At 45.6% G+C, this 18,064-nt stretch overlaps 1 long non-coding RNA gene across 1 annotated transcript; it reads left to right on the plus strand.

The window, feature by feature from the left end:
- The first annotated feature begins 1,650 nt into the window (after positions 1 to 1,650).
- On the plus strand, positions 1,651 to 4,398 carry LOC102030171. The gene is made up of 3 exons (XR_260050.1): positions 1,651 to 1,735; positions 2,969 to 3,091; positions 3,899 to 4,398. It is a non-coding gene; the product is annotated as an uncharacterized LOC102030171 (long non-coding RNA).
- Positions 4,399 to 18,064: the final 13,666 nt, after the last annotated feature.

Below are 18,064 nucleotides of genomic sequence, written 5' to 3' on the forward strand. Positions count from 1 at the left end.
CATAAACCAAAAAGATTCTTACAAAAGAGAAATAGATAACACAAACTTTTCTTTTCAATAAATTAAGATAAAGTTTTAGTATAAATAAAACAAATTAGCATATATATTGAAACATTTTAAAGCAATGGACTATCTAATTTGGGGAAGTATTTGAACTTATCTATGCTGCATATTTATCTCATATGTATAGATGGTTTCTTACATATGAGAAACCATGTGATATTTGAGCTTGTGTGTCTGACTTACTTCCCTTAATATTATATTCTCAAATTGCACCCATTTACCTACAAATACCTCAATTTATCTTCCTTCATGGAAGCATAGTACTCTATTGTGTATAAATACGTTTTCCTTATCCATTCATCTGTTGGTGGACATACATGCCTGTTTCCAAGATCTAGCTATTATAAATTGTGCTGCTATAAACATGGGTGTGCATGTGTCCTTGTAATATGATTTTTAACTCTTTTGAGAAAATACCTGGCAGGGGGGAATAGCTGGGTCAAATGGAATTTTTAGTTTTAGTTTTCTGAGGACTCTCCACACTGATTTCCATAGTGGTTTTGCTAGTTTACATTCCCATCAGCAACAAAGGAGAGTTCCTTTTTCCTCCACATCCTCACTAGCGTGCTATTATTTGATTTTTTTGATGACAGCCATTCTTTCTGAGGTAAGATGGTATTTCAGTGTACTTTTAACTTGCATTTCTTTGATGGCCATCCATGATGCTCATTTTTTCATGTATTTATTGACCACAGAGAGGCTGTTATTAACCCAGCTGCAGAACAGAAGGCTCAGGTTTCATGTGCCTAGCCTAGAATTTACACTGCCTTTTTTTCCTCACTTTTCCATTCCCTATGATACTTTGCTCAGCTTTCTCACTTTTTAGGGAAAATGGCTATTGGTAGCTGGGTCTCCACCTTAAATATCTACCTACTCAAATGTACCCCTTTTTGTGCTTAAAGTTTTATTGGTGTTTTCCCCCTAGATGGCCTTTTGTCTCTAGATATCCTTAGTGAGCTGCTTTCTCAGGACCTTGTTTCATCCGAGTCACATTTGTCACTGTACCTGTGGCATTTTGGTTCATCCTGTGGGTCAGTCACATGGTTCTACCTTGTGTGTTTGTCATTTTCTTTTTTTTCAATGGGCCTCATGTTCACTAGGAACTCTCACCCTTGTAGATGAGAGCTAAGCCTCCAATTTTCAGGAAGATATGGGCCTCCTCCCCTCTTCTCTTTTGAATTAGGTTAGATCTCTTCCCTGTTTTTTCTAACAGAAATTCGGGTAATTTCAAATATATGCGGGGGTGGGGAGGGTGTGAGCAGAATGAAAGAACTACCAGTACAGCTCAACACAAGTGCAGCCATCCTGCTTCTTAGGACTTTTTAAGTTTGTTTTTCTTTAAAGATGTTTCTGTTTCTCCTGCCTTAAATAAGGTACAGTACTGCAGTTTTTATTATTGGGATAATCCAAGGAATCTTATTTCTCAAGTGGCTCTAACCTGATCTCTTAAGAGTTTATTTCTGAAGTGGCTAAGGGAGTTCCCCGGTGGGAGCTCCACCCTGATCTCATGGAATTTCTAAGGTGGCTGCTAGAGGGCCCCACCCTTCTCCCTAAGAGATTAGTGGGTCACAATATGGAGAATCCTAAGGCTAACAGCGCACACCACCCCCAGGGGGCTCTACTCTTCTCAGAAGGCACCAGTATTTCTCAAGCTTTGAGTGGAGATGTCTTAGTAAGTAATTGAGATTTTTTTGTAAGTAATTGATGCTTTGTGGCCTCAGCAGGTCCCTTCCATGTGGGATGCCATCTGAAGGACTCCAGGCCCCGTTCTCTCCCTCTTTGTAAGTCTCAGGCAAGCCATGGGAAACACCATAAACAGCACACTACAGATCCCACCAATTGTGCCATTAGGCTCTATCCTTGAACACTGGAAAATGCTTGATCCTGCCAGTCTGAAAAAGGAATGACTTATCTTTACTGCAATATGATTTGAGTCCAATATGAGGGATGGAGTGGCAAGAGATGGGACCAAATAGCAGTTTAAATTACAATACTGTTTTTCAGTTAGATCATGTCTTGGTTACTTTTCTCATTGCTGAGACAAAATACCTGACATCCAAAGTTATAGGAAGAAAGGTTTATTTGACTCACAGTTTGCCAAGGTTTCAGTTAATCATAGTTTGCTGTTTCCGAGGCAGAGTGGCATAACAAAGGGCCATCGCAGTTCATGGCAGGCAGAAGGCAACAACAAGCCTCTTTCTGTCCCTTATATCTCGTCCAGGCTACCCACCCTTAGAGTGGGTAGCACCCACATCCTTAATCCCAGCAGCACATCCTGAATCCCATTGTCACACACCCTAGATCCAGCCACCTCTAAAAAGCCTCACTTATAACCACACGAGGCTTGCTGGGGACATCTAGACACAAACCATAACAGATTGCCTCTACAACAGCCAAGGAAGATGGCTCGAAATCCCTTACATAGAAGTTTTTATGGTTCTTTATTGATGGAAAAGCCCACAAATTGTGGTATTTAGAGTCTTGATGAAGACGCAATTGATTTTGTTGGTGATCCTGTCCTCAGATCCCCACCTGCCTCTCAGGGGGACATGGGTCTGTCCCATCTGCTTAATGAAGACCCTCGTAGTATTACAGGTGAGGCCCCAGACTCTGATGACCCAATTGCTGGATATGGCTTTTTCTGTGTTTAATAGTCAGGATCTAGAGGATGAAAGTCAAAGGGCTGAGAAAAAAATTAGTTCAAAATTATGGCTGTCATAATTGGCAATGCTTTAAGCCCACCCAAGTTGTCCAGTGAAAAACCTAGGGCCAGTTAAGGCCAACAAGAAAACTGGTCATGGGGCATGTGACTATACCCAGCCATTGCCTGAGCCCTGCTTTGTGCATCAGGCAGCCTGTATGTCTGACTCATGGCAGTGGAGGATTGACTGTCTGTGCTTCCTAGGCCACCAGAACCCATCTCTGCTCTGATAAAGAGGATTAAAGACGCCTGGGGTAACCTATAGTGCCCCCATCCACAGACATCTCCATCTCCTGAGAGAAACCTTGAGTGACCTTGTACTCATAGGTATGCAATTTCAATTACTTTGACTTCTGTTTTAACTTCGTTCTCTGGAATACCCTCCTCTAGATCTACAGCCTTTGAATATCTTTTTTATTTTTTGAGAGAAGGTCTAGCTATACAGCTCAGGCTGGCCTTGAACTCACTATGTAGTCCAGGTTGGCCTGGAACTCATGATGTTTCTCCTGCTTAAGTTTCCTGAGTGCTGGGATTATAAGCGTGCACCACCATGCCCAGCAAAATTTATATACAGACTCCAAATATGCCTTTCTGGCTGCTACATGCCCACGTCACAATCTGGTAAGAAAGGGGCTTGATAACTAATAAATAATCATTTATAAAACACAATCAGGAAGTTCTACAACCCCTAGTGGCAGTCTATCTTCAAGCAGGTTGCTGTCATTCACTGAAAGGGATAGCAGAGGCATGTTTAAAGTCTCTTTGGGAAATCAAAATGCTGGTAGAGGGGCAAAAAGGGCAGCCTTGCAGCCCTTCCAGATTTTAGCCTTATTTCCTGTTCCTGAGGAATGATTCAAACTGATTCTTCCTCAAGAGACATAGTGGAAAGCTATAAAAATCCTACATGGGAAATGGTCACTAGAATTTTCACAGGAGTAAAAAGAAAGCTATTCCTGAGAATCTCTGGAAGACCTGGGGTTCCTCTTTAAAAAGTTGGACCTGCTCCTTCTCATATTTGGGCTCTACACCTCCAATGGAATAGTAAAGTTACTCTTTTGACAAATTCACCACAGTTTCTCCCACCAAACAGGCAGCTGAACAGTCACTAACTCTTTTCTCATTGTCTTACAACAGGTTTTTATTTCTTCAAACCAGCTGATGAGCCATACCACCCCAAGATAACTGGACAGCACACAATTCCCTGTAGGTAGGGCTACAATCTCTTTCAACAAGAAGTAGATATAACGTTGGAGACCTTATATGTCTCTTAGGGGAAAATGAGACAGGAGATTAGGGTATGGCAGATTGGCTGGGGAAGTAGGCCTCACCTATTAATTACAAAATCCCAGGACACTTGTACAGAACCATCTCCAAAGCCTCGCATGTGGACCCAGTCAGACAGTGCTGTCTTCAAGTCTTCTTGTGAGAACACTATGCAGTTTTGATAGGACAGCCTAGACCTGATGTCAATCTAGGGTGTGGGAGATATAAAAAACAGTCACCATTAGGCTTGGGGGCCACTGTGCTGTTTCACAGTGATCTGCTCTCACCCTTCAGAGTGCACTATTTTCCTACTTTTACTTGGTCCAAACTCTACAGGGCACATTTTTTCCCCTACCTTTAATAAATATGAATCCTCCTACCTTTTGTACTTGTCTTGGCCAATTCTTTTCTCAGGATGGAAAGAACCTAGAAACTGACTCTAGAAGGAGACTCCAGTGCCCAGTATCAAAGGGACACGAGATCTCAAAGGTGGGAGGTGCCCCAAGAAGCCCCCACTGCTGTGGGTGTGTAGGTAGGCTCACTGTCAGAGCTCTCTTACAGTGAGCCCACCCAGGAGAAGCTGGTGGAGGAGCAGGCAGAGCTGCGAGTTGAATGAGGATTCCAGGATCAGGGAGAGGACCGGGCCTGACCATACTCTGGGCTAAAGCAAAAGGAAAAACTAGGATTGCTGCCTTGGCTTAAAATTCTGAGAGTTTTTTATTATAAACTTCTATATATTAATTCAGATTTTAAAACATTGCATTAAAATATCATTTTTATGAATTATGGGGTTTTTTGGTAATCCCTCCCCCTCTTTTTGAGACAGAGTTTCCTTATGCAGTTCAGGCTTGACTTGAACTCACTATGTAGCCCAAGCTGGCCTTCTTGGCAGGAAGTGATCCTCCTGCCTCTGCCTCCCAAGTGCTGGGATTATAGGTGTGCATCACTAAGCCCAGCTCTGGCATTCCTTTTAATTTTACTCCCAAAGGTAAAACTTTTCTCCACCCTCCCGTGGGCCTTGACTACAGGAAGTTTGGAGGTAGAGGTGGGGTAAGGGTGGTGATAAGTCTCAGCCTGTAGCTTGGACAAAGTGCCCAGGCACAAGGCCAGCAACACAGGCAGAGTCAGGTTGCCCCTTGCAATGTCTCCCTGGGAGGAGTCCCCAACACACTGAAGGCTGCCTGTGACCCCTTTGCTTGGGAGACAAAGAAGTTGCAGTCTCCGCTGAGGAAACTTGCTCCCGCCAGCCATTTTCAGCCTCCAGGACACAGTAGCTCCAGGGTGGGACACCATGAGGTGGGGTGGCCAGTACAGAGCTGAGTGCCTTCAGGAGCCCCTGCCCTTCCTTTAGGGCAGAGCACAGCAGAGATGCCAAGAGCTCCACCTTTATGTGCTTCCAGGAAGCAACTCGGCATCAGGGTGATGAGGCAAGTCTCCTACTGCTCCTCCCTCTGCCAGAGACCCAAATAGGCTGGCAGAGTGTGTGTGTGTGTGTGTGTGTGTGTGTGTGTGTGTGCACACACACACACACACACACACACACACTGAAGGTGCAACCTGTACAGCAGAGGAAAAAACCTGGAGACTTCTGAGTCCTGCTGATCCCCAGAGGATTCCTTCCAGCTCCCTATTCTCGGTGCAGAGCAGGGCAGGAGATTTTCAGATGTGGGGGACTGTCGTTGGAGCCCCTGACCCTGACTGTTCTAGCCAACACCCCTAGACCTGTGTATCCAGCAGGTGGGACTTTAGAGCCATGTGCCCTTATCCATCTGTTCTCTCACCAGCCACTTAAGCAGATAATGTTCATAAATGCAGGCTAAGGGAGGGAAAGCGAGTCTATCCGCCTCCAGTGGGAGCACAGACACTCCAGGTCAATCACCTGTGCTGTGCCCGTCACTCTCCAGTGGCACAGTGCGGGTGGTGTCACCTCCTTCTCTGCAGGGGAATAGTGGGGAGATCTGCTGATTTTCTACCAGCTAGAGACAGGATCCAAACATAGTCATTTTGCTCAAGGTGGTAGCTATAAAGAGATCATACGGGGAATGAAGAGCAGAAGGAGAGAATTTCCAAAAGGCATGCAGGAGTGTTGGATAGGTAAAATCTAAGACAAGTTACATTTGAATTCCAGAGAGGGTGAAAAATTTTTTAGCATAGGTACATACTTATGCTAAAATATTACCCGCTGTTTATCTGAAATGTACACAGGGGGCCTTAGTTTCTATTTGCTACATCTGGCAGCCCTACGTTGGGAGCAAGAAAAGATGCAGGGTAAAGGAGACCAAGGATCCTGAAAATAAACTTTATGAATTTCAAGTATGGTGTGGAGTGAAGTCTGCATACCTCTTCCCCACTGCTGCGTGTAGGACAGGACGCTACTTGCCCCAGTTGGGAGGGCTGGAGTGGAGGGAAGAAGAGAGGGCTTCAAGTTTGATTTGCTACTACAACACGGCTGAAACTCAAGGACATAATGTCAAGGGATCTAAGCCAGACACACAAGACAAATACATGACTCCACACCTAAGAGGTACCTAAGCCAGGCAAATTCACAAAGACAGACTAGCAAGGCTCTTGCCAGGGGTTGTACAGGAAGGGAAGTAGGGAGTTTGTAGTTTGTCTGAGACAGGGTCTCACTATGTAGACAAGGTTGGCTTTGAACTTGTGATCTTTTTGTCTCAGTCTCCCAAGTGCTTGGATTATAGGCATGCACTGCTATGCCTGGCTGGGAGTTTTATATGTATTGAGTACAGAGTCTCAGTCCCAGATAATAAAAAAATTGTGAAGAGCTATAGTAATGATGGTTACACAACATGGTGTGTGTACTCCATGCTACCAAACAATTGCATTAGTCAGCTTCGTTACTAAATGAAATACCCATGGCAGCTTAACTTTCTGTCTGTTTAGGCCATAGTTTTGGAGCTCAGAGCTTGAGACTGGTTAGGGCAGTGAGATCCACTTGTTTGGCCTCTGTGGGGAGTGAGTAGATGGCAGTGTATCACCATGGGAGCCTGAAGAGGAGCAACAGCAACATCCTGAACAGGGTGGAGAGGAAGAACATGGTGGGCCCTTTGTAAGGATCCTCTGCCAAGATCACCTCCTGCCCAATGACCTAACTTCATCCCTCTGAGCCTCACCTTCCAAGGGTCACTGTTAAAAACAGTTTAAAAAGTACATTTTTAGCTCACTGTGGTAGTGCTCACCTATAGTCCCAGCTACTCAGGAGTCTGAGGCAGGAGAATAGCTTAAACCCAGGAGTTCAGGGTCAGCCTGGGCAACAGAGCAAGACTCCTATCTTTTATTTAAAAACAAAGTAAATGTGATGTATATTTTTATCACAATTTTTAAAAGGAATTTATTCTGAGGTCCTGAAACAAGCTTCAGAGGTAGGCACATCTGGCTCACATCCTGGTTGCCTCAGGCATGAAAAATAAAGAAACATAGATGAAGTTCAGGGTTCTTGGGCTCCACATGGAGGCTGCAGGGCCTGAGCTCAGTGCCAGCCGGGGTGGGGACAGGCTTATGTGACCCAGCTGAGGTCACACCGTAGACGGAGGCCCCAGGGCTCATGTCTCCATGCGCAGCTCATTCCTCTGCCTTACAGGGAGAGGAGCACGCAGCCCTCTCGTTTCTGCTCTCCCCTCCAGTCCTGCCGCAATGAGCTAATCTCTTTTCCCATCTTTCTGAGAAGGGCTGTCTATAAATATAGCATCTTCTCGCAAACAGGCTCCAGGGGTGAAGGGCAGATCACCAGAGGGGTGCAGATGGCAGACGAAGGGTCTGGATTTAGCCTAGGCAACTGGCTCAGGTCACCCCCAGGAAGAGCCAGCAAAAGAGAACACTGCTTTTTAGGACTGGGACCTCACGTGGCCTAGTCACAGCCTAGGAGGATCATGGATTGATGTGGGGGTTTGGATACAGAATATAAATTTTTATCAGCAACTGCTAGGCCTTCTCCCTAGTTCTTGCTTTAGGTGCCCAGGCTGGGCTAAATCCAGGCCAGATAGAATTAGCTGTCGCTCAGACAGACAGACCTTACAAGGAAACCACAAGACCAGGGAGGCAGGGAGTGAATAATTCAGGGGCAGTTCTCAACCTGCCGTGATCACGGATGGTCTGGGGCTTCTGGTCGGGCCAACTCACCTTGTCTAGCTAAAAGAACTAACATACTAGCTCTTTCCACTGCCATCCCGAACAGCATTACTCATAGCAAATGTTTTAAAATGCTGTCTGTGCTATTTAAAGTGATGTTCATAGTTGGTATAACTGACCTACACATATCATTTTAAGAAGTAAATATAATGCCTTAACTGTAGGAGAAATAAAAGGAAAGTAACTCAGATACCTTGCATTTCAAAATCTAAACACTTAGGCATAGCTACATTAAAATATAAGGGGGTACTTTGATACTCATCTTTATTACAGTGGACATTTCTAGGCGTAAGAGCAGCAAGAAAATATTCAAATGAAAATCATGTGCCTTTTGGACATTTGAAATAGAGTTAGCTGCGTGGGAAAGAAGGGAGGGAGAGCCACCACACATGTATGAGCTACACTGTGGCTGGGCTGATGACTTTGTACCATCCACAGCATTAAAATAATAGGATTTTCCAGAATGGTGAGCTACACTTGATGAGTTTGAAGCAAAACATATTCCCACTTAGATTTGCACTCTAGTTGGAAAGTTCAGTAAACTGATAGTGAAAACCACTTTCTACCATATGGAAAGCAGAGTTTGATTCCGTTTCTGATTTATAAGCCTGGATTTCCCACCTACATGACATTTTGAAAGCTGAGCAGAATAATTCTCCACTTTGGGGAACTGTGCTGCACATTACAGAGGTCTCATTAGGGACACACTGTGACCTCTCCCCATAACGGGAGTCATGTCCTGCCCACTGTGACACCCCCCCACTGAGGGCCAAAATGCTCTATGTATTTCTTCCCTTGTTCCATTCTTATTTTTTTCCTTCCCTTCCCTTCCCTTCCCTTCCCTTCCCTTTTCCTTCTCTGTAATCACATTAGTCTAAGAAATAGGCACAGGGAAAGGGGATAGCTTAATTCTGTCAGCCTGTGTGGGATGTGGAGGAAAAACTCAGATGGTTCCCTGCTAGAGCAAAGGAGTCAAAATCTGCCTTAGCAGGAGGGACGCTCGTGAGGATCCTCTGTCATTCTCAACTCTGTAGAGAGGTATGCTTCAGAAACCACTTCCCAGAGCACCATCTTGGCTGAATCCACACACTGATCCCACTCAGTAGGTGGGACAAGGTATCCTAGCCTCTTTCTCACCCTAGGACAAAATGCCTGACACCCGCAGTTTCAAGGAGGAGGGCTTCATTTTGCTCGGTGCATGGTTGGCCAGCTCTAAGGCACAAATGGCATGGTGGAAGGGCCTGGCAGAGGGAAGTGTTCAACCCCTGGATGCCAAGAAGCAGAGGGGCAGGTGACGAGCCCAGCACAAGAGTATACCCTTCCAGGTCTCATCCCTGGCACCTGCCTTCAACAACGCCCCACCGCCTACCAGCACATTGGGCTACTGAACTCATCAATAGATAGAGCCACTGACGAGCACAGAGGTAACCCTAACCCACAATCCAATTGCCTTTCAAACACATGAGACTCTTGAGGGACATTTTAGATCTAATCCATAACACACGGATATAAGCTGCATTGAAGAGGGGGAGCCCAGAGAGCTTGTGTAACTTCCTTCCCGAGGGTCACTTTCTCGTGTGGATGGTTTCCTGGCCAGGCCTCCAGGTGACATAGTGGTGTTGTGTGCGGTGAACTAACGGACCTGTCTACTCTGTGAGGAGGAAACTCCCAGGAGACGGAATCCCGCCATTTTCTCACTCACCGTCCTTCATAGTTATTTAAAACCAGCAGGTGTAAAAAACCTCTGTATTTAGTAGCAGAATTAGCAGCTTCCTTGCTTCCAATCCTCTTCAAAGGGGTCTCCTCTTCCATAGGACCACGTGCCATTTTGGGGCAAATGTCTACAGCAGCTGACTACTTCCTCTCCAAGAGAAAATGACGCATTTCACATCTTCCCAGCGCAGTTCCAGGCGCCTTTCTTCCACAAGACTTGGCATTCTGTCCTCCCGATGAGCCACTTTACCCTCTGCAACTTCAAATGCATTCGGACTGAAAGCAGCCCTAAATGGGCAAGCGGCGTCCTGCCCACAGGTGGGTGAGCTCTCTCCAGGCAAGGACTCTGCCCTCTTCTTCTCTAAAACCAGCACCCACATCCTAGTGGTTCTCTCTTGGACGGCAGTGACGCAGTCATTATCGGTAAGGAAATAACCACCAGGGGGCAGTAGCCACGGCTCACAGAAGTGTTCGTCCTTTCTGTTCCCTTAGGGGACAGATATTCCACACAAGAGCTCTGTTCTGCTGAAACAACCACCCTAAGTGGCAGAGGAATTAAAGCATGGAACATGTGAATTTTACCGAGTCAAATAAGGAAAAAACAATATGAAGAATGGGAGGGGACCTGAAAGAAAGTTAGAAAAAGAATATTTTGGGGAAAACTTTGGGGTTTGGAAAACATGGGGAAGATGGTGTTTTCCACTCTGTGGTCTTTGCACTTCTTTAGAAATACTTACATCCTAAGTTTCCAGAAACACAATCAGCTAATCAAAAAAAAAAAAGAAAAAGAAAATAACACATTTGGGTTTTTGTTTGTTTGTTTGTTTGTTTTGTCTTTTCTTCCGGTACCAGGAACAGAACTCACAACCTTGAGCTTGCCAGGCAGGCGCTTTGCCGCTGAGCTAAATCCCCAGGCCCTACATTTGGTATTGGTAAGGAAAACTGACATTCAGATTTGTGAAGAGGACTAAAAACAATGAATGCTATTTTCTCTTACTCTCTTCCCAACTTGGCTGACCCCCCTTCTTATTTGCTGTCTGTGGATTTAAAACGCTTTAAATCTAGCATTATGGGTTATTTATTTATTATTCTGCTAAATTGTTTCCTAGTTAAAAATGAATAGAAGGCAATGTTATTTCAAGCTAATTATTTCAAGCTAGTTATTTTCCTAGTTCTTCTGGAGGTCAGAAGGAACTCACAGCTACTTGGAGAATGGTCATAGCATACTGTAGTGGGTACAGACCTACACTGAAGAATTCATAGGATTCACCTATATTGAGGATCATATACAGAGAGGATTTTGACAGGTGATTTTGTTTTTTACAGAAAGTCATTTTAAGGGACTTTGTAGGAAGGTTTGGAATACTCTCACAAAGTCAAGAGAGACTTTGTAAACTCCCTTGGAAAGCTTGTCCTGTGTCTCTGAGGTTGATGGATATAGTGGGCTGCTATATGACTCCAACCTGGAAATTTTTTTTTAAGAGAAAAGAAAAAAAAAATAAAATAATAGAGCCAGGAGTGGTGGCTCATGCCTGTGATCCCAGCACACGGGAGGCTGAGGCAGGTGAATCAGCACTAACTGTGAGTTTGAGGCCAGCCTGGGCTACACAGTGAGTTCAAGGCCAGCCTGAAGTGCATAGTGAGACCCTGTCTTCAAAAGACCAAAAAACAAAACAAAAAACAAAACAAAACAATAAAAACAAATACAAAAACAAAACAACACAAAAACTATAAAAATGATACATAATTTCAAAATAAGGTGATAGGAAATCAACAATGGTTGTTGTATTACTTATGGTTATTTTCAAAGTAGTTGCTCAGATTACCAGATATAGGTATGCAAGATTGATCAAACAATTAAACATTAACTGTTCCTTTCAATAAACCAATAGAAATTAGTAGTACAATTATCTTAGCTATCTCGTGTGTGTGATATATATATTTTTTTCCTTCCTTCTTTCTTTCTTTTCTTCTTTTTTTCATCTCAGTTGTTTTTCCTATTAAGCAGTTTCTTTCCCTGTCACAATATCTGTTGTACCTCTCAGTTTTATTTACTCTTTCAGGTTCTTACTCTAGGGAGACAATACAGTGCTTGCACATGCACACAGAGGAAAGGGTGTGCAGAGACACAGTGAGACCAGAGCTGTCTTCAAGCCAGCAAGAGGTCTCACCAGCTACCCACCTTAACAGCACTTTGAATTTCAGTCTCCAAAGTGTAAGAAAATCAGTGCTGTTTAAGCTGCCAGGCTCGGGTATTTTGTCAGAGCACCCCAAGCTGACAGAGTCAGGCCCTCAGTGCTCTTCTGGTAAGAGGGCAGCAGCCTCTGTGGCCCCTGGCAATACAAGCAACCTTGTCTCCAGGGATATTTGCTGGCCTGTCAGATGGCCCCATCAAAATGAGATGGTAGTGCTGCTGTGTTCTTGGTAAAAATAGCTAATGATTATCATTGATATTTACAAGAAACACTTCATCTGGCCAGCCTAGAAAATCTTCAACTTCTGGCACACCCCAGGTATTTCGTCTCAACAATGAGAAAAGTAACTAAGACAGGTAAATTACATGATATGCAAAATTTTAGAAAGTATCAAGCACCTTATCTTCACTTACTAGCTGCCAAACACTCAGTGGGTGCTTGTCTGAAGCCCATGCTGCCCAGCTCTCCTCTCTCCGTGTACTGGAGGAACAGCCTCATCTTAGATTTGGGAAGGTGTTGTAGTGTTCCCTTCTTCCCCTTGCTGCCATCCTAAAACACCTGTTGTCTTCCTCTCCCAGAGCAGCCTGCTCCCTTACCTGACCCCACTCACTACCCAATCTGCCTGACGCCTTCTGGAGCGCATCTGTTTCTAGGATGTGTTCTCTTATCCACCTGGATGAGCGCAGGACCCCATTCTGTACTCCTGAATGCATTTGAACTTCCTCTTCTGTGCCACGTGTCACGCCCTGTTGTAATGACTCATTTCACGTGTGTTTTCCTTGCCAGTTTATAAGCCCATATATAAGTTGTCGCAGTGAAGTTGAAGGGCCCAGTGTGGTTTGAGGTACATAGCTGGAGATCAGAAGTATGGATTTTGTGGCTAAATGTAAGATCGAGGTGCAGAGGCTGAAGGACGGGGCAGTCTTCCAAGAGCGTATAGATTTATCCAGAACCCTGCAATGCTCAGTTGAAGGCACATGCTTACTTTCCCCAGTGGTGGCAGGAAGAGGCAAAAGGGGGTGGGTGGCTGGAGCAGGACCATGGCAGGGAGGTTGCCTGTCTGCTGAGGGGAGGCTCAGGAAGGCGAGGAAAAGTGACGTAGGGTCTTCGATCTTCTTCATTTAACCTTTAGAAAGATATTTTAAAGGCTCTCTTCATTCTAATGCTCTGCAGTTCCAGTCCTCCTAATAGACAGTGTGTTTCACATCAAAATGCCCAGTGTGCATGTTGTAAGTAGAGACTCCTGGGCTGCATTTGGGCCTCTGGATCAGTGCCTCCGGGAGTGGCCAAGAGCATGGTGATGTGCTCTTGGGTGACCTCTTTAAAATGCAAGTTTGTGAAAGGGTGGAGGTGATGTCTGCCTTTCTCATTCCTGTATCCCCCAAACCTGGCCCAACACTGGGATGAGGTGTTCAGTACATGTTTCTTGATGGCTGGGTGACTGAATAAGCGAGTGCTACAGGTACAGGAACGTGTGTATGAGTTTGACAAAGATGGAGAGGAAGAGGGCTGCAGCTCTCTTGCAGCCTTGGCTTGCTTTCTTCCCTCCTCTGGGCTAAGTCCCCCTTTCCTCCTCAGGGCCCTTGGCCTAAGTGAGCCCAGACTTCTTCCTGCCTGTGTACTTGATGGCAGCAGCAGTCTGTGCTTCCTGTTTCCCCTTCACTCGCGTCCCTGAGAGGGGAAGAGACTCGATATGAAAACCAACCACACCCCAGAGGTTTGCTGTCTGCTTTAATAGGAGGGATAGAGGCGAACAGTTTAGAGAAACGTATAAAAAGACCTTTTACTTTTTGCTGGAACATGAAATCGTTTGTGCATAGCACATACATATTTTAAAAAAAATAGAAGCGTTACATTTCACAAGCACACAACTGAACAGCTTTCAGTTTTCCTACCTGCTGTACTCAAGCGGAGGACAGCTCTGCACCGGGACCCAGCCTGCCGTCCTTAATGAGTTACAGCTGTCTGCAGCTGGAATTTCAGTAGTTCAGTGAGGTATACAAACAGGAGTCTGTGCTGGCTGTCTGCATGCTGCACTAGATTCAGGATCTGATCGAGGCCCCATCCTGGACTCCTCCTACTGTAGGAAGAAGACTCCTCCGCGCAGGTATAAGCACACTCTGGGGTTTTCTATCTATTCCACTTTATTCTGAAAATCCCTATCTTGGGAGCTTTTCAGAGATGTGACAGGCATTGTAGATCTTTCTGCTGGTGAAGGAGGAGCAAGTATGATAGGGATACAAGGGGTGGCAAGCGGCAGAAACATCTCCCCAGCAACAATCAGCCCAGCGTTCGGGGAAAAGCATAGAAATGGAAAGGTGTAAGACTTTCCAGTTGTGTCCACATGGAACAGGAAAGAAGGGAATAGAGGGCAGAGAGGATGTCCTGGGGTCTCAGTGTCGGCAACTACATTCGGTAGCTGTGTCTGCCCCAGTGACCGCAGCACAACCGCAAAGGCAGTGGGTGTCAGACATGAGAGGAAAGGAGAGCAGCGGTCCATGGGTGCTTCCGTGTCCTTCTTCCTCAGGCCTCGCACAGAGTGAGCATTTGAAGGAGCAGCAAAGGGCCCAGTGTCCATGTCCTGGAGGAGATGTCCACACTGCCCAGGGAAGGACTGGGAACAGGAGAGAATTTCTGGCTTGAGTATCAGCCTGGAGAAAGACCTCTACTGTATGTCTAAAGAGGAGAGAAATTTATGTCCTGAATCAGATGACAAGAGAAAACATTCTCTTTCTTCAGCCATAGGATGACCTTGATCAAAGCTCGCAGGAGGGTGAAGGTGAGTGTTGGAGGGATTATGGGTGGTGGCCAAGGAGAAGGCTCTACAAGATAATGATACAGTATTCATTGCAAAATTAAGTGCTGCTTTCCAAAGGAAGTTAAAAAATGTATGGAAAGTAGGAAGGGAGGATGGATGTGATAAGTGAGACAAGCATAATTGATAGCTTCAGCAAGAAACTTAGAATTCTCTGGTTTCCTAGGACCATGAGGTTGGTCCATTTCCTGGAGGAGGACGGAGGTTTTACAAGGGTCCTGGAACCCCTTGCTTCTAAGCTGACCTTCTCCCAGGAGAGAAGGTCTTCAAGCATATGTAGGCAAACTGTTCTCTTCCCTATGATTGGTTCTTGAAAGAGTAAAATAGCCGCTTGGCTTTGGAATCCCAAGTTTGCAAGTAGCTGCCAGAGAAGGGTTAGGACCGAAGAGAGGCCAGTTAGCTGTACTCCCAGCTACTCATGAGGCTGAGCTGGGAGGACTGCAGGACTGTAGACAGTCTGGACAACTTAGCAAGACCTGGTCTCAAAATAATAATAACAATAATAATAATAATGGTAATAATAATAATAATAACAACAACAACAATAAGGCTGGAGATCTAGCTCAGAGGTAGAGTGCCTCTAGGGTCAATTCCCCAGTCTTGGGAAATAAACAAAGACAACTCTGTAAACTAGGGATATTGCTCAGGATTTGGGGGAGGAAGGACCCCAATCTTTCTTAGTACAGTATATCCGTGAAAGGGAGGCGCTCACTCTGTTTTCTTGCCTGTGGCAATGTCTGCTGCAGCCTTTTAAATCCATGGGGCTGATGGCCAATTTCAGGGCTCAGTGACCAAGTGGCCAGGTAGGAAAACTGCACCTGTGCAGAGTAGCATGAGAGAAGGGACTGAGATGCCCCTTGCTGACCTTACTCTGCTTCCATCACTTAACCCACTTCTGTGGATCAGAATTGACATTTCTTAAGCCCAAGTCACTTATAGGTTGAAGATAAAGCCCTTGATAGAATTCCTTTGCATAAAAAAGTTCAAAACCATCAACCATGCACCCTTACATCCAGGGCTGATATTCAAAATGCTTCACAGCTAGCACCACACAGGCCTGGCTATGAGTTAGAACAGAGGCCCAGCTTCTCATAATCAACCCCGGTCATAGAAAATCAGCGTTGCTAGTGCTACATCAAGGCTACACATCAAACCTGCTCAATTGTAGGCACTTTATAGCTTCTCTGTCTTACTCCTGGCACAAAAGGAGGAAATAGACATAATTTGTAAGATCTTTTGTCAGGATCTGAGTGATTTTTTGAAGCTCTAGAGAGATCCAATAAAGATCTCACAGTCCCAGGCCTGGCAGATTCTCTTTAGAAAATTGCCTCCTCTCAAGTGAACTCAAAAATTTGTGAAGGAAGGAGCTAATGCTTTGGGACCTAGAATTTTCTCTCTTATCCAGGTCCCAGTCCAAGCATCCTCCCAGTCGTCCTATACTCCCAGTTATAACAGGAATGGATACACATTCGAGGCTCTGCGTGCCTCTGTTTCTGATATGAACTATCGAAGAGACCAATTACACTGGACAAGACTTCTTTAAAAACTGTCAGCTTTGTCATCTGCCTCCAAGTGCAGCTGCACATCTATATTCCCAAATGTCAAGATGGATGGATCTTTTTCTCCCTTTCACTTGACCCAAGAACCAGCTTCTAGTTTCCATCCAAGGCTTGGCCCTGTCTGCACATACCAGCTGTTAAACCTTAGCCCACCTTGGTGTGGCCTTTTCATCCTCACTCAACCCATGTCCTACTTGCAGGGCAGGGGAGGTGGCCACTATGGTGTCTCTCCTGGGGGTTGCCAACCTCTATCTTCAGCTCAGGATCGCTCAGCCCAGATCTATCTATAGATGGATTCCTCTGTGAATAGAGAGGCATGCTGGAGATGAAGGTATTTGCAACAGATGAAGGATTGTCTTGCAGGTTGGGGCCCCCAAGAGTAGCAGAGGGGGTCAGGTCATTTTGTAACTCGATGGGTTCACATATGCCAAGCATATTTGTACTCCGATACGGCTCTCTCTGGTTTCAGATTTAGGAACATTCCACTGGTTCAGGAATCCAAAGGCTCCAGGCACACCACATTTATAGTTGCTTGGGGAACCTCTGCTTGAAATACTCTCAAAGGAGAGGAGGCGAGAAGGCATTGTGCCGCAAGGAGCAGTTTCAGCTTGGCTGCTTGATTTCACGGGATTAGCACTCCTCTCCTACTGTAGAGAGCAGAGGGGGCAAACTCTGGAGGTCATGGTGTCCATCTATCGTATCCAGGCTGTAGTGCATATGCGAGAGGAGGGTGCCCAAGAAGGAAGTGATAGTAACGGATGAGAACTTGGGCAAATTTCCTGGACATACTTGGAAAGAAATGATCGCTTGCAGTCCAAAGCCTCTCTACTTCCTTCATGCCCTATTTTGCTACCCCTTCCTTGCCAAAGAGGTTGCCATTATTAGGATCCTTGTCATCTGAGGTTAAAATAAGGTCCAGTTCAAAGTGAGGAAAAGTTACAGGCAGGCAGCCTGGCCCCTGCTTGTCCTGGGAGCCACACACCAGTGCTGAGTCCTCCAGGGAGAAAGGCTGTCACAGAACATCAAGTCTCTCTGCTGCCTTCCAGTCCCTCTACTTCCTCCACTGCCCTGCACAGCGCTCCACTGAGCATGGGCCCCTTCCCTGACAGTGCATCCCTCCTCCCCTGACAGTGCATCCCAGCGTCCCCAGAGCCCTACCAAGATTTGGGGCATCTTGTTCCTCCTTTTTTGGCTTGCAGTTAACCCTTGCACCCTCCCGCCCTGCCCTCCCCAAATTTGGAGGACAGCTGCTCCCAACTACCAGTGCAGTCTGTGCAGTTAGTGGCCTCTGAACGAAAAGATGATGGGAAAGTGGCAGAATGGCAGCACACATCAATCCTCTTGGTTTGGCAGGTGACATTCTTACAGGCGAATTCCTGCGGTGATGACGCTGAGCAAGAGAAATCTAATGCTTTAAGATGCTTCTGCTCTGAGAATATACACAGATGTATAGATATACACTGACATACGTACTCACACCCTGGCCCTGTCCTGTGCGCATGTTCACATTCCACAAATGTCACCAACACTTTCTCACCGCAGATGAGGTCCAAGCACAGGATCCACTGCCATTCTACAATGTCTGTTGCAGCCCCTGAAGTGGGTTACA

Source organism: Chinchilla lanigera, unplaced genomic scaffold, assembly GCF_000276665.1.
Source record: "Chinchilla lanigera isolate Chin_1 unplaced genomic scaffold, ChiLan1.0 scaffold00012, whole genome shotgun sequence".
Lineage (NCBI taxonomy): Eukaryota > Metazoa > Chordata > Mammalia > Rodentia > Chinchillidae > Chinchilla > Chinchilla lanigera.